This window comes from Balaenoptera physalus (genome assembly GCF_965194825.1).
Source record: "Balaenoptera physalus genome assembly, chromosome: 7".
Taxonomy (NCBI): Eukaryota; Metazoa; Chordata; class Mammalia; order Artiodactyla; family Balaenopteridae; genus Balaenoptera; species Balaenoptera physalus.
This window is the reverse complement of record NC_138886.1, coordinates 24,806,634-24,831,052: the sequence shown is the minus strand read 5'-3', so window position 1 is coordinate 24,831,052 and position 24,419 is coordinate 24,806,634. Positions and strand designations below refer to the sequence as shown.

General features: G+C 39.7%; 2 long non-coding RNA genes across 4 annotated transcripts in view; both read right to left on the bottom strand.

Annotated features, from left to right (window-relative positions):
• Positions 1–24,419, bottom strand: part of LOC309665097 — a 914,413-nt gene that overhangs the window by 713,665 nt on the left and 176,329 nt on the right. The gene's annotated exons all lie outside the window — the stretch shown is intronic.
• Positions 1–24,419, bottom strand: part of LOC309665080 — a 267,884-nt gene that overhangs the window by 178,180 nt on the left and 65,285 nt on the right. For all 3 annotated transcript variants that reach the window (XR_014266196.1, XR_014266197.1, XR_014266198.1), the window contains exon 2: positions 12,736–12,852. This is a non-coding gene — a long non-coding RNA (uncharacterized lncRNA). The remainder of the gene's footprint in view (positions 1–12,735; positions 12,853–24,419) is intronic.

Genomic DNA, 24,419 nt, shown 5'->3' with positions numbered 1-24,419 from the left:
CAGACTGGCTGAATGGATACAAAAACAAGACCAGTATATATGCTGTCTACAAGAGACCCACTTCAAACCTAGGGACACATACAGACTGAAAGTGAAGGGATGGAAAAAGATATTCCATGCAAATGGAAATCAAAAGAAAGCTGGAGTAGCAATTCTCATATCAGACAAAATAGACTTTAAAATAGAGACTATTACAAGAGACAAAGAAGGACACTATATAATGATCAAGGGATCGATTCAAGAAGAAGATATAACAATTGTAAATATTTATGCACCCAACATAGGAGCACCTCAATACATCAGGCAAATGCTAACAGCCATAAAAGAGGAAATCGACAGTAACACAATCATAGTAGGGGACGTTAACGCCCCATTTTCACCAATGGACAGATCATCCAAAATGAAAATAAATAAGGAAACACAAGCTTTAAATGATGCATTAAACAAGATGGACTTAATTGATATTTATAGGACATTCCATCCAAAAACAACAGAATACACTTTCTTCTCAAGTGCTCATGGAACATTCTCGAGGATAGACCATATCTTGGGTCACAAATCAAGCCTTCATAAATGTAAGAAAACTGAAATCGTACCAAGCATCTTTTCCGACCACAACGCTATGAGACTAGATATCAATTACATGAAAAAATCTGTAAAAAATACAAACACATGGAGGATAAACAATACACTACTAAATAACCAAGACATCACTGAAGAAATCAAAGAGGAAATCAAAAACTACCTAGAGACAAATGACAATGAAAACAGGATGATCCAAAACTTATGGGATGCAGCAAAAGCAGTTCTAAGAGGGAAGTTTATAGCAATACAATCCTACCTCAAAAAACAAGAAACATCTCAAATAAACAACCTAACCTTACACCTAAAGCAATTAGAGAAAGAAGAACAAAAAAACCCCCAAGTTAGCAGAAGGAAGAAATCATAAAGATCAGATCAGAAGTAAATGAAAAAGAAATGAAGAAAACAATAGCAAATATCAATAAAACTAAAAGCTGGTTCTTTGAGAAGATAAACAAAATTAATAAACCATTAGCCAGACTCATCAAGAAAAAAATGGGAGAAGACTCAAATCAACAGAATTAGAAATGAAAAAGGAGAAGTAACAACTGACACTGCAGAAATACAAAGGATCATGAGAGATAACTACAAGCAATTATATGCCAATAAAATGGACAACCTGGAAGAAATGGAGAAAGTCTTAGAAATGCACAACCTTCCAAGACTGAACCAGGAAGAAACAGAAAATATAAACTGATCAATCACAAGCACTGAAATTGAGACTGTGATTAAAAGTCTTCCAACAAACAAAAGCCCACAACCAGATGGCTTCACAGGCGAATTCTATTAAACATTTAGAGAATAGCTCACACTTAACCTTCTCAAAATCTTCCAAAATATAGCAGAGGGAGGAACACTCCCAAACTCATTCTACGAGGCCACCATCACCCTGATACCAAAACCAGAGAAAGTTGTCATAAAGAAAGAAAACTACAGGCCAATATCACTGATGAACATGAATGCAAAAATCCTCAAGAAAATACTAGCAAACAGAATCTAACAGCACATTAAAAGGACCATACACCATGATCAAGTGGGGTTTATCCCAGGAATGCAAGGATTCTTCAATATATGCAAATCAATCAATGTGAAACAGCATATTAACAAATTGAAGGAGAAAAAACATATGATCATCTCAATAGATGGAGAAAAAGCTTTTGACAAAATTCAACACCCATTTATGATAAAAACCCTCCAGAAAATAGGCACAGAGGCAACTTACCCAGCATAATAAAGGCCATATATGACAAATCCACAGCCAACATCATTCTCAATGGTGAAAAATTGAAACCATTTCCTCTAAGATCAGGAACAAGACAAGGTTGTCCATTCTCACCACTATTATTCAACATAGTTTTGGAAGTTTTAGCCACAGTAATCAGAGAACAAAAAGAGAAAAAAGCAATACAAATTGGAAAAGAAGAAGTAAAACTGTCACTGTTTGCAGATGACATGATACTATACATAGAGAATCCTAAAGACACTACCAGAAAACTACTAGAGCTGATCAATGAATTTGGTAAAGTAGCAGGGTACAAAATTAATGCACAGAAATCTCTTGCATTCCTATACACTAACAATGAAAAATCAGAAAGAGAAATTAAGGAAACACTCCCATTTACCATAGCCACAAAAAGAATAAAATACCTAGGAATAAACCTACCTAAGGAGACAAAAGACCTGTAAGTAGAAAACTATAAGACACCGATGAAAGAAATTAAAGATGATACAGATGGAGAGATATACCATGTTCTTGGATTGGAAGAATCAACATTGTGAAAATGACTATACTACCCAAAGCAATCTGCAGATTCAATGCAATCCCTATCAAACTACCAATGGCATTTTTCACAGAACTAGAATAAAAACTTTCACAATTTGTATGGAAACACAAAAGACCCCAAATAGCCAAAGCAATCTTGAGGAAGAAAAAAGGAGCTGGAGGAATCAGGCTCCCTGACTTCAGACTATACTACAAAGCTACAGTAATCAAGACAGTATGGTACTGGCACAAAAACAGAAATATAGATCAATGGAACAGGATAGAAAGCCTAGAGATAAACCCATGCACATATGGTCACCTCATTTTTGATAAAGGAGGCTAGAATACACAATGGAGAAAAAACAGCCTCTTCAATAAGTGGTACTGGGAAAACTGGTCAGCTATATGTAAAATAATGAAATTAGAACACTCCGTAACACCATACACAAAAATAAACTCAAAATGGATTAAAGACCTAAATGCAAGGCCAGACACTATCGAACTCTTAGAGGAAAACATAGGCAGAACACTCTATGACATAAATCACAGCAAGATCCTTTTTGACCCACCTCCTAGAGAAATGGAAACAAAAACAAAAATAAACAAATGGGACCTAATGAAACTTAAAAGCTTTTGCACAGCAAAGGAAAACATAAACAAGACAAAAAGACACCCCTCAGAATGGGAGAAAATATTTGCAAATGAAGCAACTGACAAAGGATTAATCTCCAAAATTTATATGCAGCTCATGCAGCTCAATATCAAAAAAACAAACAACCCAATCCAAAAATGGGCAGAAGACCTAAATAGACATTTCTCCAAAGAAGATATACAGATTGCCAACAAACACATGAAAGGATGCTCAACATCACTAATCATTAGAGAAATGCAAATCAAAACTACAGTGAGGTATCACCTCACACCAGTCAGAATGGCCATCATCAAAAAATCTACAAACAATAAATGCTGGAGAGGGTGTGGAGAAAAGGGAACCCTCTTGCACTGTTGGTGGGAATGTAAATTGATACAGCCACTATGGAGAACAGTATGAAGCTTCCTCAAAAAACTAAAAATAGAACTACCATACGACCTAGCAATCCCACTACTGGGCATATGCCCTGAGAAAACCATAATTCAAAAAGAGTTATGTACCACAGTGCTCATTGCAGCACTATTTACAATAGCCAGGACATGGAAGCAACCTAAGTGTCCACTGACAGATGAATGGATAAAGAAGATGTGGCACATATATACAATGGAATATTACTCAGCCATAAAATGAAACTTAACTGAGTTATCTGTAGTGAGGTGGATGGACCTAGAGTTTGTCATACAGTGAAGTAAGTTAGAAAGAGAAAAAAAATACCATATGCTAACACATATGTACAGAATCTAAAAAAAAAAAAATGGTTCTGATGAACCTATGGGCAGAACAGGAATAAGTACGCAGAAATAGAGAATGGTCTTGAGGACACGGGGAGTGGGAAGGGCAAACTGGGACGAAGTGAGAGAGTGGCATGGACATATATACACTACCAAATGTAAAATAGATAGCTAGCGGGAAGCAGCTGCATAGCACAGGGAGATCAGTTCGGTGCTCTACGACCACCTAGAGGGATGGGATATGGAGGATGGGAGGGAGACGCAAGAAGGAGGAGATGTGGGGATATATGATATGTATAGCTGATTCACTTTGTTATAAAGCAGAAATTAACACACCATTGTAAAGCAATTATACTCCAATAAAGATGTTTAAAAATAAATAAATAAAAATTAAAAGATAGCAGTTGAGAAAAAAAAAAAAAACACTACCAAGAATAATTTTGTAAAAAATGAGTGTATGCAATTCTGATCACTGGTTTTTGTTAGATCATATTGGAAAAAGTGGAATAAAAGAGTAGAAGGATACAATCAGTTTTAAGGCTTCTTATTGGCAAAGCCAATTTGCCTTACAGAAAGTTCGTATGTTCTTGAAATTTTGTTAGTGGTTTTTACTCTTCAGAGTGGAAGATTTCCTAGGAAGGTAGACAAACACAGAAAGTACCTTGAAAAAAGTGGGGAGGCTTAAGTTCAGACCTGGCCAATATTGGGCCCTTGGGATAATGGTGCAGCTCACTTCCTCTCAATTGAGTAATTTTATGTAAGGACTCTATAGTTCTGAAAGATGCACAGTGGTGCCTAAGGTATGCCAATGAAAGAAGCCTTTTACAACAAAATCAGCAAAGGTCCTCAACTGCTGTAGACCTCAAATGCTCATCCATACAATGACCTCCCCACCAGTGGTTCCCAGACTCAAAGGCACTACCAAATCCTCTGGGGGCATGTTAAAGTTCCTAACACACACACACACACACACACACACACCCACACACACACCCTTACTTTCCTGGATCCACTCTCTAAAGATTCTAACTCAGCAAGTCTTAGGCTGGGGCTAGGAATTTGTATTTTTAACACTGTCCCTAGGCAATTCTGGTATAGATGAGCCTCTTATAAGAGCTAATTTCTGAAAATCTATCAAGCTTTGAATTTTCATGAGTCTCTCATGATAGAGTTACCACTGCTTTGTAAATATGATGAGGAGAGTTCTAAATTTTTTTAAGAAAGAGAGTATTTAATTTTGCAAGTTTTTAATGGTTATTTTATGCTCAAACATACTCCAATATCAGTTTCTTTCAAAGAATTCTCAAATGTATCTATACACTTATTTGCATAAGCCTGTGGTTTTGTAATCAAAACTATTTATTTGCTGGCCTTTTCTTCCTTTAAATGTATGTTAAAATATATTTTAATATCCAGGGAATTTATTTAGACTTGTTTATCAATGTTCCCATGGTACTTCCTTCCTACCTCCATCCTCTGGCCCAAGATAGTAACAGCTGGGTTAAAGCTGACTGCACCACCAGGCAAGAGTGCTTCACATTGAGCTGGCCTCCCTCTACTTGCCTTTCCATTAGCAATAATAACAGCAACAATTAAGACATTCATTGAGTGCTTACCAGGTATAAGACAATGTATGGAAATTTCTATAGAGATCACCTTGGCTCCCTGATATTAGTCAATGCTAACTTGTAGCTCACTGGATGTCATAGATTTATTAATTCTACCAAGATAAATAAATATAAAATATACTTGCTCTTAAAAGATGAATAAAATATCACACATACTGTTCAGGTATATTTTCAGACTCCAATATAAAATGAATGTATGAGGGAACTCATAAATGCTATAACAAGTATTTGAGAAGTTAGGTACACATAGGTGATAAATAACAGATCTCTGCATTTAGATACAAACGTGGCCATTGCCCAACATGGCCATAACCCTTGATCTTTGGGGCTATCTTTTCCGCCAAATAGAAATTATTTGCCTCTCTACCAGACAAAAACCTACTAGTCACCATGGTGTCCCTATAGAGCTATAGAACAGCTCAGTCAATAGAAAGTCTATTGAACTGCACTGACACTGTCATGACAGAAGATACAGTATCCTCATTTTCCTACTTCCAAGTTTGGGATAGTTTTCATGACAACCTGAAGTTAGTGAAAATATTACAGCTAATGAACTAGTGCTATCAACCAGTGAGTGGGTGAGAAATCTTTTCTTAGAAATGTGGCACAGCTTTCTGGGATCAAGCACCAAAAAATTTAAAAAAAAAGAAGGAAGGAAGGAAGAGAAGTAAGGAAGGAGGGAGGGAGAAAAGGAGTGAGGGAGGGAGGGAGGAAGGAAAGAATGAATGAAGGGAGGGAGAAAGGGAGGGAGGGAGGAAGGAAGGGAGGGAGGGAGGGGAAAAAGCAGAAAACAGGATTTCAAGTTTCATCCCTCATATTTCATGCCTAGAATTTGGATTCACTCAAAATATGCTATTTTCTTAGGGATTTTACCCAACAGTGTTTATAGTTCTGTCAAAATCAAGGCAATCTGAATTGCATACTAAAAATATCTCAATAAATATAGCATTATGCTTGAAAGACTAGAGGAATGCTAAAGTTACTTATGGCTTGTTCATGTAACAATTTTGATGTATACTGATGGCAAATATTCTGTGGTTAAATCAGATATGCTACATGTTCACTGTTAAGATACTACTTTATGTTGGTTTTGATATATACATTGCTATTTGGATTTTTTATTCCTTTAGGGGTAAGGGTATGACAACTTTTTTTTTACAATTTTTAAAGGTTACACTCCATTTATAGTTATTACAAAATACCAGCTATATTCCCCATGCTGTACAATACATCCTAGTAGACTATCTTATACCCAATAGTTTGTACCTCTCACTCCTCCACACCTATATCACCCCTGTTGCATCTCCCCACTGGTAACCACTAGTTTGTTCTCTATACCTGTAAGTGTGCTTCTTTTTTGTTATATTCACTAGTTTCTTGTATTTTTTTAGATTCCACATATAAGTGATATACAGTATTTGTCTTTGTCTATCTGACTTTTTTCACTTAGGATAATGCCCTCCAAGTCCATCCATATTGCTGCAAATGGCAAAATTTTGTTCTTTTTTATGAATGAGAAGCATTCCATACTCTATATATGTGTGTATATATATATATATATATATATACACACACACACACAAATATATATACCGCAGCTTTTTCATCCATTCATCTGTTGAATGATGATGGTTGCTTCCATATCTTGGCAATTGTAAATAATGCTGCTATGAACATTGGGGTGCATGTATCTTTTCAAATTAGTGTTTTTGGTTTTTTTGGATATATACCTAGGAGTGGAATTACTAGGTCATATGGTAGTTCTATTTTTAGTATTTTTTTTTTCATTCTGATCAGCAGCCACTTTTTTTTTCATTAATTGTATATATTTTGTCCTTTATAATTTATTTTTTATTACAGTAGAGTTGATTTACAATGTTTCAGGTATACAGCAAAGTAATTCATATATATATATATATATATTCTTTTTCAGATTCTTTTCCATTATAGGTTATTACAAGATATTGAATATAGTTCCTTGTGCTGTATGTTAGGTCCTTGTTGGTTATCTATTTTATATATAGTACTGTGCATCTGTTAATCCCAAATTCCTAATTTATCCCTACCCCCTCCACTTTCCCCTTTGGTAACCATAAGTTTGTTTTCTGTGTCTGTGAGTCTGTTTCTATTTTATAAATAAGTTCATTTGTATCATTTTTTCAGATCCCACATATAAGTGATATCATATGACATTTGTCTTTATCTGACTTATTTCACATAGTATGATAATCTCTAGGTCCATGCATGTTGCTGCAAATAGCATTATTTCACTCTTTTTTATGGCTGAGTAATATTCCATGATGTATATATACCACATTTCTTCCACAAGGTTGGGGAGAGGAGTTGGGATGAATTGGGAGACTGGCATTCACACATATACACTAACATAAATAAAATGGATAACTAATGAGAGCATACTGTATAGCACAAGGAACTCTACTCAATGCTCTGTGGTGACCTAAATGGAGAGGTAATCTAAAAAAGAGTGGATATATGTATATGTATAACTGATTCACTCTGCTGTATAGCAGAAACTAACACAGCATTGTAAAGCAACTATACTCCAATAAAAATTAATTTTAAAAAAAGTGGCATGAGTGAACATCCTTGTCTTGTTCCTGAGTTTAGAGCGAATGCTTTCAGCTTTTCACAGTTGAGAATGATGTTATCTGCGGGTTTGTCATATATGGCCTTTATTATGTTGAGGTATGTTCCCTCTATGCGCACTTTCTGGAGAGTTTTTATCATAAATGGATGTTGAATTTTATCAAAAGCTTTTTCTGCATCTATTGAGATAATCATATGGTTTTTATTCTTCAATTTGTTAATATGGTGTATCACATTGATTGATTTGCGTATATTGAAGAATTCTTGCATCCCTGGAATAAATCCCACTTGATAATGGTGTATGATCCTTTTAATATGTTGTTGGATTCTGTTTGATAGTATTTTGTTGAGGATTTTTGCATCTATATTCACCAGTGATATTGGTCTGTAATTTTCTTTTTTTGTAGTATCTTTGTCTGGTTTTGGTATCAGGGTAATGGTGGCCGCACAGAATGAGTTTGGGAGTGTTACTTCCTCTGCAATTTTTTGTAAGAGTTTGAGAAGGATGGGTGTTAGCTCTTCTCTAAATGTTTGGTAATATTCACCTATGAAGCCATCTGGTCCTGGACTTTTGTTTGTTAGAAGTTTTTTCATTACCAATTCAATTTCAGAACTGGTAATTGGTCTGTTCATATTTTCTATTTCTTCCTGGTTCAGTCTTGGGAGACGGTACCTTTCTAAGAATTTGTCCATTTCTTCTAGGTTGTCCACTTTATTGGTGTACAGTTGTTCATAGTAGTCTCTTATGATTCTTTGTATTTCTGTGGTGTCATTTGTAACTTCTCCTTTTTCATTTCTAATTTTATTGATTTGGTCCCTCTCCCTTTTTTTCTTGATAAGTCTGGCTAAAGGTTTATCACTTTTGTTTACCTTTTCAAAGAACCTGCTTTTAGCTTCATTGATCTTTTCTATTGTTTTTTTAGTCTCTCGTTTATTTCTGCTCTGATCTTTATGATTTCTTTCCTTCTACTAACTTTGGGCTTTGTTTGTTCTTCTTTCTCTAGTTGCTTTAGGTGTAAGGTTAGGTTGTTTATTTGAGATTTTTCTTGTTTCCTGAGGTAAGCTTTTATCACTATAAATTTCCCTCTTAGAACTGTTTTTGCTGCATCCCGTAGTTTTTGGATCATCATGCTTTCATTTTCATTTGTCTCTAGATTTTCTTAATTTCCTTTTTGATTTCTTCAGTGATCCATTGGTTGTTTAGCAGCATATTGTTTAGCCTACACGTGTTTGTGTATTTTGCAAATATTAACAGACATAAAAGGAGAACCTGACATTAACACAATAATAGTAAGGGACTTTAACACCCCACTAACATCAATGGACAGATCACCCAGACAGAAAATCAATAAGAAAACATAGGCTTTAAATGACACATTAGCACAAATGGACTTAATTAATATATAGAGAGCATTCCATCTGAAAGCAATAGAAATACACATTCTTTTCAAGCATACATGGAAGATTCTCCAGGACAGATCACATGCTAGGCCACAAAACAAGTCTTGGTAAGTTTAAGAAAACTGAAATCATATCAAGCATCTTTTCCAACCACAACGCTATGAGATTAGAAATCAACTATAAGGAAAAAAAGTTTTTATAAGTATTTCATACAGAAATTTCCAGAGCTTTATGCTCTAAAATGTATTCAAGAACTATAGGAAAGTCTGGGAAATATCAAAAATCCTTCTGACCTGAAAATGATCTCTTTAGATGGAAGCTGAACAGAGAAAGAAATAACCTTAGTTTTTCCCTGCTATTTGAAGCAAGAAATATTCACATATTTTAGATGGTCCTAGAACTTGGGTTATTTTTTCTTTCTTTCCTTTGTACTTTAAGCTTTCAATTCATATTGATGGAAGAAAATGCCAGAAGATGACCAAAGCCATGATAAGCTGGAACATTTGGAAAGAGCCAGATAGGCATCTGGATGAATATCCCTTATAAAAATCTGCCTTCCAATCTCATAAGGGAAAAAAAGTTCTTAGGGTATTCCCTGTACTCTGTGGTTTGGCTAACCAAAAATACCTTCAAAAGACTCTTTATAGTAGTACCATGAAATCTCTAATTTTGGTTTTTAGTGGAAACAGGAATCACAATGCCAATAACAAAAGGAAATAAAATTAAAGTTTTTTGAGTTTCCCAATGTCAGTCAACATTTCAGTTATCCAGCATTCAGTGTAAGTATTCTTAACCATAACATGTCAGCCTTTGGAGACACAAAACATAGCGCCCCACCCAGATTCACATACTAGGTGCTGGGGTTGACCCAGATGGCCTCTCCTGTCCCTTTCATGAATGGCTTCGTGTGCATTGAGAGTTGCAGAGAAGAGAGGAAGTGTAAATAAGTCAGTCTCTTCCACCCCAAACACAAGAGAAAGACTGCAAAAGGAACTGACCATTAGTGAACACCAGTATGGCCAGACACATTACAGATGCCACTCCCTGTAAGGTAAATGTTATCCTCCTCCTTTTAACAAACAAGGAGACCAGGTCTAAGAGAATTTAAGCAACTTGCGCAGGATCACAGAGGACCATGCACCAGGAACATTTGCATTGCAAAATTCACTTCAGTGGAAAACCATTCCTCCCTACAGGCATCCTCAGCCTATTAAACCCTGAGCCAAAGGCTGCTGGCCAGCAAGAAATCAAAGATGCCTCCTGTGTGATCAATCTTTGACAAAACAAGCAGGAAAAGGTGGGATACAGACTCCAGTGTTTTGACTCCAAAACCAGAGTCATTCTCCTACTTCTGCAACCTGAGAACGAACCAAAGGACCTCTAAGCATCACAGATGCTCTTAGCACCCTAGGCTCTGGTTCAGCCTGGGGTTCAAAAAGGAAGGCCTGTTTTTCTGACCACATTCATTTTCTGGGTGTGCTCACATAGGAATATCTAGCTTCACCATATCTGAAGTGCCCTACTAAAATCACACACAGTCCCCTAAAGTTGAAACGCCCACACCAGTTTTGGAGAGAGGCTGGAACATGTGTCCATTGTTTTTCTAACAAGTACTCCATTCTGAATATGATGCTAATGGGATGCAATGAGAAAACTCATTAAAAAAAATCACTGCTCCCCATTTACTGAAAGTTCATATTTTAAACCTTTGTAATGAATCAGTCAACAGGTGTATTACTAAAGAGACCTGCCAAATTATAAACAATGACCTGTCAAAGTCCAGAGCTATGACAGAAAAGAAAAACAACAATGTATCAAGCTATCCAAAAGCAACAAAAAAGATACAACTAAAGCTTGAGAAAACTGACAGGTTAAATTTTACTTGAATTTATTTAGACGGAATGGTCTTGAGATGTGGTTAGTTTTGATGATCTATTATTGCCAGGAGCAAGAAGCTTTGTATGAATTAATCTAAAAACCAGTTGTACTTGGTAGGTTTTCATCAGGGTTTAAATGTCAATCTTAAACATCTTGATCAATAGCTTAATACGGCTCAACTACTCTGGAGTACAATTTACAGGTAAATCAAATTGACATGCCTCACAGGGTCCAGTTTCTCAAAATTAAACACCATACTAGAACTGCAGTATAAATGAGTATAGTGGACAGCCCATCATTCTCAACTTTCTCCCAAGCTAAACTCTCAACCATGCTTAAGTCATTCTCCATTCAATTAGCACTTGTCTGGAGTCAGGCTTCATGAATGTCACTAAGAATGGAGAAATAACCAAGGCACAGTACGTTCCTCCAAGAGACACAAAATCTACTTTATGGCACAAAGTTGATGGTCAAGTAAACCATCAATGGCAGGATAATCTGATGGCGTTAAGTCCAGAGAACTTTGTGAATGTCAGGCTCAGAACCATTTCAGCCCAATTCAGTGAAGGTTTTCAAGAAAAAAATATACAAATGAAATTATTTACAAAACGGAAACAGACTCAGACTCCGAAAACACACTTACAGTTACCAAAGGGGAAATGGGGGGAGGGGATAAATTAGGATTTGGGGATTAACATATATACACTGCTATATATAAAATAGATAATCAACAGGACCTACTGTATAGCCCAGGGAACTCTACTCAGTATTCTGTAATAACCTATATGGGAAAAGAATCTGAAGAAGAATGGATATATGTATACATATAACTGAGTCACTTTTCTGTACACCTGAAACTAATACAACATTGTAAATCAACTATATTCCAATGTAAAATAAAAATTAAATTAAAAAAATAACCCATAAGTGTGAGAAATAGCACAAATACCTACTTATTTAGCCAGTAGAAAATCTAAGGCACCCTGGTTAGCTAATACTATTCGGGCTAAGGGATTTAGGGATGTCTGTTGTGCTGCAATACAATCTTTTCGGCTATTTGACCAATGGCGGCTGATAGATTTCTGATCATCTTTATGCTTACATACACTCCTGCATTAGGAACCAAGATTCCCCAAGATTTTGCCACTGGTGTCTTGGTATCTTGCTAACATATATTGCTTGACTCTGTAAAGAAGACAGAAAGGAGGTGCATCTACTTCCTGATGTATAGACAATGGGGTAACATAATGTTCTAATAAACATAAACCTTCTATTTGTCAGCTATTAAAAGAAGAAAATGTGAAGCTTCATCTAATTCTTGAAGAACAAGTAAAAGTTTACCAGATAGAGAAGGAAGAAGAGGATAACAGGTAAAGGGAATAGCATGTGGAAAGGCACAGAGGTAGGAGAAAACATTGTATGTTTGAATGAGGCATGGTGCAGAGCCCCCTAGCCAACACACAATGAACAAACAGCATGAGCAAGAAAACAAACCTTTGTCACACTCGGAGGTTTTGGAATTCTTGTTACCACAGCATAACCTAGGCAATCCTGGCTGACACAACAGTCACATGTCCTTGGGCATGGATTTCTGAGTCTCAATTTCCTCATCTGTTAAAAAAAAAAAAAAAAAGGTAACAATGATATCACTCTCACTGGAATATTATAATAATAAAAATAAGCTAATAGATGTGAACTTGCTTTGTAAACTGACAACTGTTTTCCTTTATTCAGTGAACTTAAGATATTATTATTGATTTCTTTTAAGAGAGCAAATGGCAAGAGAGGAAAGAATTACTACCCAATGTTACTTTTTTCTCTCACATAAAACTTTATCTTCCATTTTGACTAGTCTTCTACACTGACTGCAAGGTCTTTAGGTAAAACTCCGTATGCCTCAAGTGGCAATTCTAGGAAGATCCACCTTATCCCTCATTGACACAATATAAACAGACCTCTAGCAGGCCTAGACCTCCTTTGATGAGCCTTTCTGAAATGTGTACATCCATATCTTAGCAGACATACCACTGTCAGCTTTAGCTACAACAAAATTTCCTCTAATATGTGATTCTCACTCCCATTAACCTCCTCATTCTACCAAACTTTGAATTCATTTATTTACTCAATTAGCAATCATAAAAATATATTGAGCACCTTCTCTATGCACAGAACATTGCTACAGTCAGGGTGGCTATGTTTTCTGAAGCTCAAATTAGGACAGATGTTCAAACAACCAAAAATGTACAGGCAAGAACAGAGTGCTTACAACTGAGCCCACTGTGGATAGAAGTCCAATGCACTATCTATTGTGTGAGCACATCGTGGATAATTCGGCATATACGATATCTAGGGGACATTCATTCATTGATTCATTCAACAAATACTTATTGACTCCCTGTTAGGTGCTGGGGCTGCTAATGATAAACAAAAATAGACACCACTTCTGCCTGTGAGTTACTTACTACCATCTGAAATGGGAGACAGAAATGAGTGAAATAGTCACGGATACAAGTAAACTGGCAAGTGTGATAAGTGATTGGTATGATATCCTAAAGTGGCAAGGTACTTAATTTAGTCAGGGAGGCCAAGGAAGCTCTCCTCAGGAAATAACGCTTCAACTGAGATTTGAAGGTAACTAAGTAGAGACGAGAGGGAAGAGCATTCCATTCAGAAGGAAAGCATGTGTAAAGGCACTGCAGCAGAGTAAGTACAGGAGACCAAAAGAAAGCAGGAATAGAGAATGCTAGAAGGAGAATAATATGAAGTGAGGCTGGATCCAAAGAAGGTCAAGTAGGAAATGCTCAGCACTTATGTGCTTATACCAAGAGCGATAAGAAGCCATTGAAAAGATACCTAGAGGTATCAGACATGACATCAATTTGACCTTGAGTGGCATAATGTCTGTCAGGAGGACTACATATATCCAGCATTAGCAATAAATTAAGGGAAATACCAGAAGGTAAACTCTCCAAAGTCAGGGATCTTTGTTCACTGAAGTACTTCAAATACCTAGAACAGTACTTGGTTCAAGGGAGGAACTCAATAAATATTTGCTGAATGAATAATGATACAAGCCTTTGAGTGGCTGGAAGAAGAAGCATCACTTCCAGAGATCAGACAGGATGTCAGGAGGCAACATGTGAGCTACATCTTGAAGACTAGGTAGGATCAGGCTAGTAGAGATGAAGAGCTCAGGCATTCCAGGAAGATATTCCAGAGAAAGAGGCCTGTCTGGGCAAAGGCAGGGAGGCCACCAGGGCATGGACAGGATGAGCCGTTCACCTTGGCTGGAAGACAGGGTGCATGAAGGAATGTCATGCAAGGTAAACTGCAAAGGTAGGCTAAGGTTAAATGCTACAGGGTCACCTTGAATGCCAAAGTTACTTCCCAAGCTTATCCATATATCTTCTCTTGGCACTAGGAGTTCCCACCCACAGAAACACTGTGTGCTGCAGCAGGAGGAAACAGGCTCCAGGAACTCCAACTTGAAAAGTAAGAACTCTACACCAATGTGATGATAGGTTTTTTTTTGTGTTTTTATTTGGGAATTCCAGCACATGAGCCAGCCCTCCTCAGCATACCCTCCAGAGAGCCACTGGGACCGTCCTCCCTCTATCTGACACGTGGATCTCACCACCCCAGCGTGCACTTGTCCTACCCTTGGGGAGGTGGAAAAGGGGATGTGGAACTGAACAAATGTAATCCAGAATTCCAGGCACTGTCCAGGAGAAGCATGTGTGGCAGCTCAGTCATGCAGAACTTCTAAGGAAGTGCTTTTCCCATGGAGACTCCAAACCCTGTTTACTTGCCACTATTAATATATGCTGAATCACACGTGGAGAAATCAGAACTGTTGGAATGAATTACTGATCACAAGAGTTATGAGTGTTAGTTGGAGGCAGGAATGAAATTCAAGATAGGCTATTTCACTCCGTGTGTGGGTGTATCTCATTCCTTTCTTAATTTTTAGATATTGGGTTCACTAAAAGAGTAACAGTCTAGAAGTCAGGAGCCCAATGGTAATCCTGGGTTGCCGCAAACTATGTTAAGACTTAGTTACTTAACCTTTCTGGATTTCCTCATCTATTAAAAACAAATAAAGTAGGAGGTTGGGGGAGGGGGCAGAGGTGGAGAGCCAGGGGTTGGGGAGGTGAATAACAGGCATGCCGTGGCTGGAACATACCAAAGTCTTTCATTTTGAAAGTAGCATTTGGGCGAGGGATGGTCCAGGACAGCAGAAAGTGGGTGGTGTGTGGAATCCGAGCTGGCTTTGAGTCCCAGTCCTCTGCTCGCTGGTCATGTGTCCTTCCAAGCAAGGCTCAACTGAGTGCTCACTCTGCCTATTCCAAATGCTTTACAGTGTTAACTCAATTAATCCTTATAGCTAACTCCATGAGGGGGATTATCCCATTTTTATAAATGAGGATACTGAGGCACAGAGATGATAACTTGCTCAAGGGCAGTAGAATTGACTACAGAGCCTTACCACTCTTTACCACTCCACTCTTCTGCACTAAAAGAAAGATGGTGAGTAACTCACTGAACCTCTTTTAAGATTTTGTGCTCCCATAATGTATATAAATAATAGTAATACCAAAAATGCCCACCTTAAATTGTAAAAAAAAATACTATATAAAGGTGAGTTGGAAAACACTTAAGTCAAATCACAGGCTGACATCTAAAGGACCTTCTAGCTCCAATTCAACATCAACACTAATAATGATATCTGTTTAGCATCTAATGTACTCCAATACTCCAATAGGCATCTTTACCCCTATTTTTCAGAAAAGGAAATTGAGGCAGCTAGTAAGCACTGGTCCTAGCATCACTCTGGAGCATTTGAATCAAGTCTGCCTGGGTCCTGCAGGCCATACGCTTAGGATTCAATGCTGAAACTCTCCCAGAGGCCCCAGGAATCTCAGCACAAAGAGTCCTGAGTCCACACAGATAAACTGGGCCAATATGTTTCTAGAACTTTTTGATCTTCAAATCACTCTGGAGTGAGGAAATGAGAAAGGCAAGGAGCATCTCCAGATCATTCAGTTGGAAAAGACGAATGTTCCTGGGGATATTCAGAAGATGCTCTGCCTGCCTTCTACAGTTACAGAAGGATAGGCCTCTCCAGAGGACTATTCCTATTTACGTTCACATGGTCACCAGCCAGTCCGGGAAATCAACCTGAACACCCTGTAGACTAGGATATGATCTTCTGCCCAGACCATGGTAAGCAGCAGCTCTCAGGCCTCCACATGTTTTAAATGGCCCAAGAAGATGACCTGGTACCAAGTGGGTGCTAAGGGCCAGACACCGAGGGCCTACTCAGGTGCGTGTCCTGGGGAAAACTGTGGGCCTGGTGCAGAGGCCCGACCAGTTCTCATCACAACCCTATCAAGAGGCCAATTTGGTGCAGTGTAAAGACAACCAAGTCTTTGAAGCCAGACAGACTGAGGTATTCTAAATCCTATCATGCTACGTATCGGCTTTATGTCCCTGGGCAAGTGATTTACCAATCAGTACCTCAGTTTCCTCATCTGTAAAATGAAGACAGTCATACCTGCTTCAAAGGGTTGCTATGAGGACTTCCTGAGGTAATATATATAAAGTTCCTGGCACATACCGGGTATTCAAAAACACTCATCTCCCCTTCCCTGCTGAGAAAGAAGGGCTCTCCTCTAACACTTGGTCCCCATTAGAAGATAAAAGAGTACCCAGAGAAACCTGAGAGAGAATACAGCTTCCTCAGGGTAACATCAGTTACTTAATACTCATTCATTCATTCAGTAAAAATTTACTGAGCACCTACTGTGTGCTGAGCACTATACTGAGTGCTTGGGAGGAACCAGACATGGAGCCTTGGTACCACCTTGCCCACCACCCCACACACACTCTCCTGCTCCCTGCCAGACCACCTGAGGCAGAGAAAAGGGTCAGAAAGAACCATCTCCCTCTCAGAAGCAGGAGGTCACAGAGCAGAGCCAGTAGTCCAGTGAATCCACGGTGTGGTTGCAGCCAGGAAGGGCAGGAGCGTCCAGGTGCTCAGAATTGCTCTATATGGAGAGAGGGGTGGAGCGAAACTACTCCTTTAACCCCTCCTCCCAGCCCCAGCCCTGCATGCACATAGGAGGTACTTATGAGGAAGACAGAGTAGATTCTAGGGCAAAGCAGACTGGGGAACATTGTGAATGGAGGGCCTTTGGGGCCTAAAGTATAGGAATTTATAACTCTGTGATCCTTGCTTGGGAAGAGGTTCCCAGCAGGAACCCAGAGCATGCTCAGAAAGCCCCTGGAGACTGATCACTGACTTTTCTATTAAGGCAATTATAAAAGATATCAAAGGAGTTGGGAATAATGGGGTGTCAGACTGGTGGGAGATTTCTTTCTGATATTTCTCATATGTATCCCAAATTCAGTTCCATCTATAATCAATATTGTGATCCACATTCTGAGATATGACTGGCTAAGGCACCATCTTGCTGTAGGGCCATATTATAAAGTCCAGCAACACCCCTTCCATCCTAGGCCAGCCTTATGTGTTCCCTTCTAGATGCAAATTTCAGGAGGATATAGACAAAGAGGAACATGAGAGAAGCACAGGACACAGGATGTTAAGTCTGCAGCAAAGAAGACTAGAACCTGTGGACATGATCTCTGTTTTCAAATATGAGCACAGGGGCTCCCCTGGTGGCGCAGTGGTTGGGAATCTGCCTGCCAGTGCAGGGGACACGGGTTCGAGCCCTGGTCTGGGAGGATACCGCGTGCCGCGGAGCAACTGGGCCCGTGAGCCACAACTGCTGAGCCTGCGCATCTGGAGCCTGTGCTCCGCAACAAGAGAGACCGCGATAGTGAGAGGCCCGCGCACCGCGATGAAGAGTGGCCCCCGCTCGCCGCAACTGGAGGAAGCCCTCGCACAGAAACGAAGACCCAACACAGCCAAAAATAAACAAATAAATACATTTATAAAAAAAAGAATAGGGGCTTCCCTGGTGGCGCAGTGGTTGAGAATCTGTCTGCCAATGCAGGGGACACGGGTTCGAGCCCTGGTCTGGGAAGATCCCACATGCCGTGGAGCAACTAGGCCCGTGAGCCGCAATTACTGAGCCTGCGTGTCTGGAGCCTGTGCTCCGCAACAAGAGAGGCCGCGATAATGAGAGGCCCGCGCACCGCGATGAAGAGTGGCCCCCACTTGCCACAACTAGAGAAAGCCCTCGCACAGAAACGAAGACCCAACACAGCCATAAATAAATAAATAAATAAATAAATCCAAAGTTTAAAAAAAATGATTGTATAAAAAAAAAAAAAAGAATAGAGGATGGGAAGGAAGAGGGGAGACAGAATGAAGCAGAGAGATCTGAATAAAATATTTGCTTTACCACTCATCTTTAAAAAAAAAAAAAAATATGAGCACAGCTGTAGAAGGGAGGAAGAAGTAGGAGGGTTGCGTTTGGGACACTTAGGGGTAGATATCTTGGGAGTTCACTGCCACATCCCCAGTGCTTAACACAGTGCCTGGCCCGGAGTACACACTCACTACAGGTTTGTTGGATTTTGTTGAATTGAATGGAGAACTTTCAGAGAGTCAGACTGCTTCTGGGTGGGATGGGATGGGATGAGTGAGGAGAGAGGGATCAAGCAGAGCACTCCCTACCTGTAGAGGTGTGCAAGCCAGATGCCACATGGTGGGCCATGGGAGGATGGAATGGACAGCCATCAAGGCTTCTCTGAGCCCTGAGGTTCCTTGCCCTTGGCTCGAAGAGACAAAGGATTACCATTTCCCTGGGTGCTTTGGGCCTCACTGATTTTATTACGCTCCTTCCACTACAAGCCAATCCGAAAACACACGTGGTTTGGGATCAAAGCTGCTGGGAGGGTTCCCATGGCACACTATGCTCGGCAGCTGACGGATCCCTTGAACTGCCAGGGAGGTCTGGAGAGTGACTGCCAGCTTCAGCTTCACGGTGGGGCTCAGGTTCTCCATCCACAGGAGGCCACCTGAGGGAAGAGGGGCCTTACCGCTCCCAAGTTTGGTCGCCAACATGGGCCCAAGAGGACTTCTTTCTCCTCTCCTTGAAGGGAAGTCAGGCTTGGGAATAGAAATGACTTCAAACTGCATATTCCTTAGCAGCTGACAGTTCAGAGTCCTGAGGAATGGGAGGACTCTACACAGCTTTTATGGGTCTTCAAAAGTGCTTACCCCTGGTTTCACCCAGAAAATAGCACATAGAAAATAGCATCAGAAGCAATCTCTAAAGCTTCACATTAGGGGCCCTCGGGATGAAGGCAGGGGCTAATCCTTTAGGGGAGTAAAAATGGAAAGCAGTTTGTTAACTTCTGCTTCTAGATCTGTTACCCCAAAGCGAGTGCAGAAATTGGCACGGAGCTCTGAAACAGGGTTCACCTAATCTCTTGAATCCTAGGTAAAAATTTCATGCTGGATGGTCAGGTTGGTTTCAGCATGTGATCAGGACATTCAGAGGCAATAATGTTCAGTAACAAGCATGAGCATAAAATGAGGAATCTGACAAATGTCAAAAAGAAAAAAAAATCCCAGAATTACAATGTGTTTTAACTGTTTTGCTCTGCCATGTTTACTCAAGTATTTGATCTTTCCCTCATCCCAATCTTCTAAATTTTGAGAAGAAAATACTTTTACATTTTATTTTCAAACCATATTCTCTCACTGAGATTCCAAGGTTGTAAGCAACATTACCTCACACGGGAAGACTTAGGAAGAACATCTGAAGATGTATAAACAGTGAGGCATCAAGCGTTGCTGGGGGAATGGAAGAGAGCCTGACCGCATCATCACCATGATTATAATAATCACTTCCTTTTTAGTTTAAAGAAGAGCAATAATTTTCCTTCTGGTGCATTTCTGTAAAGCAGCTTATTTGCCCGTTAAAGGATTCAAACCATCAAGACAGAGAAAATTGGTAATTAGTCACCTTTATTATTAAAGGAATAAATGTGTAATAACCACCCTTGACTTGGGTGAGTCAGCAAATGAAGCAGAAGGCCTACTGAGCGGGGCCTTAGGAGAAGGGGGAATCAAGTCTCAGCTGTCCACACACCCACAGTGTTGAGCAGGAGAGGCCACTAGTCTCCCTAAGCCTCAGGTGCCTTGCCTACAAACAGAATGACAGCTTCTTCTTGGACTAAGGATATTGTGAGAACCACTTTGGAACCCTGTGTGTGAAATGCCTTTGTCAACTGTACACCTTCTCCAAAGCAGGGCATGACAGACATAAACAATGGGGTGACCCTTGGCTTATTATAAGTAGTGAAGGAACTGGTCTTTTTTTAAATTTTTACTTAATATTGGAGTACAGTTGATTTACAATTTTGTGTTAGTTTCAGGTGTACAGCAAAGTGATTCAGTTATATATATACATATATCCATTCTTTTTCAGATTCTTTTCCCATATATATTATTACAGAATATTGAGTAGAGTTCCCTGTGCTATACAGTAGATCCTTACTGATAAGCTATTTTATATATAGTAGTGTGTATATGTTAATCCCAGACTCCTAATTTATCCCTCCCCCCAACCTTTTCCCTTTGGTAATCATACGTTTGTTTTCAAGGTCTGTGAGTTTGTTTTTGTTTTGTAAATAAGTTCATTAAACAAAATAAGTTTTGTTTCGTAAATAAGTTCATGTTTTTTAGATTCCACATAAAAGCGATATGATATATTTGTCTTTCTCTGTCTGACTTACTTCACTTAGTATGATAATCTCTAGCTCCATCATGTTGCTGCAAATGGAAGTATTTCATTTTTTTGTGGTTGAGTAATATTCCATTGTGTATATGTACCACATCTTCTTTATCCATTCCTCTGTCAATGGACATTTAGGTTGCCTTCCATGTCTTGGCTATTGTAAATAGTGCTGTAATGAACACTGGGGTGGAACTGGTCTTCTCAATATGATAGCTAGTCATACATTAAAAATTAAAATTGTAGTAATTTTAATTAATAAAAGAGTGTGGAGAGTGGTGATTATGATATTAAACCTAGGAAACTGGGCCTGAACACCACTGAAATGTTTAAAATAAATGCATTCCTTCATTCATTGGGCATTTCTTTTATGAGGTACTGGGGAAACTGAGGCACAAGTCCTCAGTGTGAAGAGGGCCCTAGCCCACAGCCTTGTGAAGGGAGCAGCAGAACAGGGCAGGTGTCTATTACAACACGGGCTGAGGTATGAGTTAGCCCAGAGGAGGACACCTGACTCAGATTCGGTGGAGTGGGACAAATTCCCTCTGAAATAGATTTGATGATTGAAGTCCAAGGGTACACCTGCAGAAGCAGAGTGAATCTCCTTTAGTTTGCTCTAGAGTACCCAAGTTCACCTTTCCTTTTCAACCCAGGTGTCAGTAGCCTCTGGGGTCTGTTTGGCATAATCTTGCTTTTGTACTTGTCTCTCGGGAGCCCTTGTCATCCCCACCTGCTTGCTGTGTTAATATTTTTCTATAAAGCTGTCCACCTTTAGGCACAGGGACCAAAGGCCATGGACATGGTGGTTGCTGCTGCTAACATCAGGCTTGAGCTCACAGTGCCCTATTCCACTGGGAGATACTCACCCCCACCTCCCAGGGGCAGCACCTAAGAGTGTCTGAGTGGAAGAATTAAGACCAAAGAACGCCTTCACTATTGTTGGAGAGCTGCTCCTCCCAGTTGCTCCCTGTGCATTTCAGCAAGGAGAATTAGAGCATGTCTGAAGTTAGCCTGGGGAAAGCCCTGTTTCCCAAACACAGCACATAGTTATAATAGAGGGAGGTCACAGAGCATGATCTTGTGAGCAAATAATGATGTCACTGGAGAAGAGGAAGCTAATGATTTATGTTGTTTCCCTCTAACCCCTTGCTTTCATAACGCTCCATTACTCAGACCCAGGACAAGGGTCTGAGTAAGCTGGGGCCCTTCTCACACACAAGCTGTTTTGGGCCTTGTGCCTTCTGCACAGAGTTCCCTACCTCCACTTCCGTGCTTTGTGAAAGCTCCTACTCATCCCACAAGGCCCCACTCAAACATCACCTCCTACCTGCAGTCCGTACGAGCAGAGATAACAGTAAGAGTTATAGTACCAAGCCCTGAACTGCCAAAGACCAGCTGCAAAGGAGCTGCGCATATTTGACACCAGAAGAAGTAGGGGTTCTTACAGCAAAGAAGAAAATGGGAAAGGGTATCACGTAGGCAATAAAAAGCGCCTGCCACCAAAATATTGCATTTTATACACTCTACCCACCATCCTCCCCTTTTGGTGATCATAAGATATTTTAACATATTAAAGGTTTGAGAATTGCATATATTTTGTCCAACCTTAACATTCCACACTCACAGAGCCACAAGATGGATGTTTCCTTCATTTTCCATCAAAAATCTGCAGACCATACAACGAGAAACACTAGCATGGTACATTTGAGCCTTATAACATTCTTATGAGGTAAGCATTATTATTCACATTTTATAAACGATGAAATTGAGGCATCAAATGATCGAGTGAGTTGCAAAAGTTTACCCAGCCAGGAAGAGTAAACTTTGGATTAGAACCCAAGGCTTCCAACTACAAATCTAGATCTTTCTCCACTAAAACTAGACACTGCATAGAGAAACAAAGAAACTAAGAGAAATAAACGCAGATGGATTACGTTAAAATTATAAACAGAAATAACTACAAAAAGGAGAGAAAGTGAACAAAAAGGTCCTTTTCAGTTAAGAATAGGCCTGAAGTCCACAGGTGAAGAGCAAAGAGCGACACTGGTGGCCCCGCTCCCATTAAGATCTAACAGGGTACTGATTAAAGTAAGAGGTTTAGGGGCGGGCATAGGTCTTCCCATGACTTCTTTTTTTCCTTCATTTGTTCAACCACCAAAGCGTTCATGCAACAAATTATGATTGAGCATCCACTCTGGTTTAGCCTTTGCTAGATATGCAGAAAGAACAGCCTCTGGCCTCCAGAAGCTTCTAGTCTCCACAGGCATCCTGACTTCCAGCCACATGAACCTGCTAACTATTGCCCTGAACACTCAGGTCATTCTCCAGGCTTCCATGATTTGTGCATGCCATCCCCTCCTCCTGACGAATGTCTTTCCCATCTTCTCTTCCTGGAAAAATTTTCCTCAACTTTCCAAGTCCAGCCACATCGCCCATCCCAGGTGCAGCTCCCGCTGTGGAACCCCTCTGAGTTCCTTCTCATGTTACCATGGACTCTACCTCGGCTCTGTGCACTGTGGTCTATGTAGAGGAGTTCTCATTTACAGCCTGTTGTCCTTGAAAAAGTGAACCAAGGAAGTCCCCACGGCATGAAGAGACCAGCATCTTCCAAGCCAAGTTGACTTACTTTCCAACTCAAGGCAGGAGGAGCAGAGCACAACCATGCAATGATGGAGAAAGATGTAAACCAATCCATGGTAAGAAATCCTTGTGGAAGAGAAGCTAATGAAGAGAAGGGAGAGGGTCTGTATGCTTTTGTAATTCAAAAGGACTTCAAGCAGTATTATATAGCCTTGGTTCTGTCAATAAAGTATAATTATTACAGTTCCATTTGTGAGAGTTAGAAGTTAACATTCTGACACTCTATTCTCTGAACAAGTGCTCATATCTGGAGGACATGTGCTAGTCTAGAAAAATAATCCTAAAAGAATAACTTCTCAGAGCTTGTGTAGCCCTGCCTGGGTAGCCAACACTGACCCTAAGTGATAACAGCCCTCTGGTTACTGAAGAGGAGGTTCTATCATGGAGCAGGGATCCCTGTGGCTCCAAGCCATCCAATTCCATTTACTTTGCTTCCATGTTTACCAAGGTACTTAAAGGATTAATTTCCTCTCCTTGCTAAGCTGGCAGTACAACATAATGTGAAGAAGTGTGGCCTATGGTACCAAACTCCACAGTATTCAAAACCCAACACAACCATTTTCTTAGAGACCTCAGACAACTAACATAATCTCTTGGAGGCCCAGTTTCCTTTTCTCTGAAATTATAACAAAGAGATAAACACCAACATTATGAGATGGTTGTGGGAATACATGACATAATGCACAGGTAGTGCACAATGTTTTGCACTTAGCCCTCGATACAGTGGCAGTAATTATTAGTGATAAATTTTTATTGTTACTTCTTTAATACAGTGTCTACAAGGTATCTTTCTATCTTACAAATTCAGGCATTGACATTTAGTTT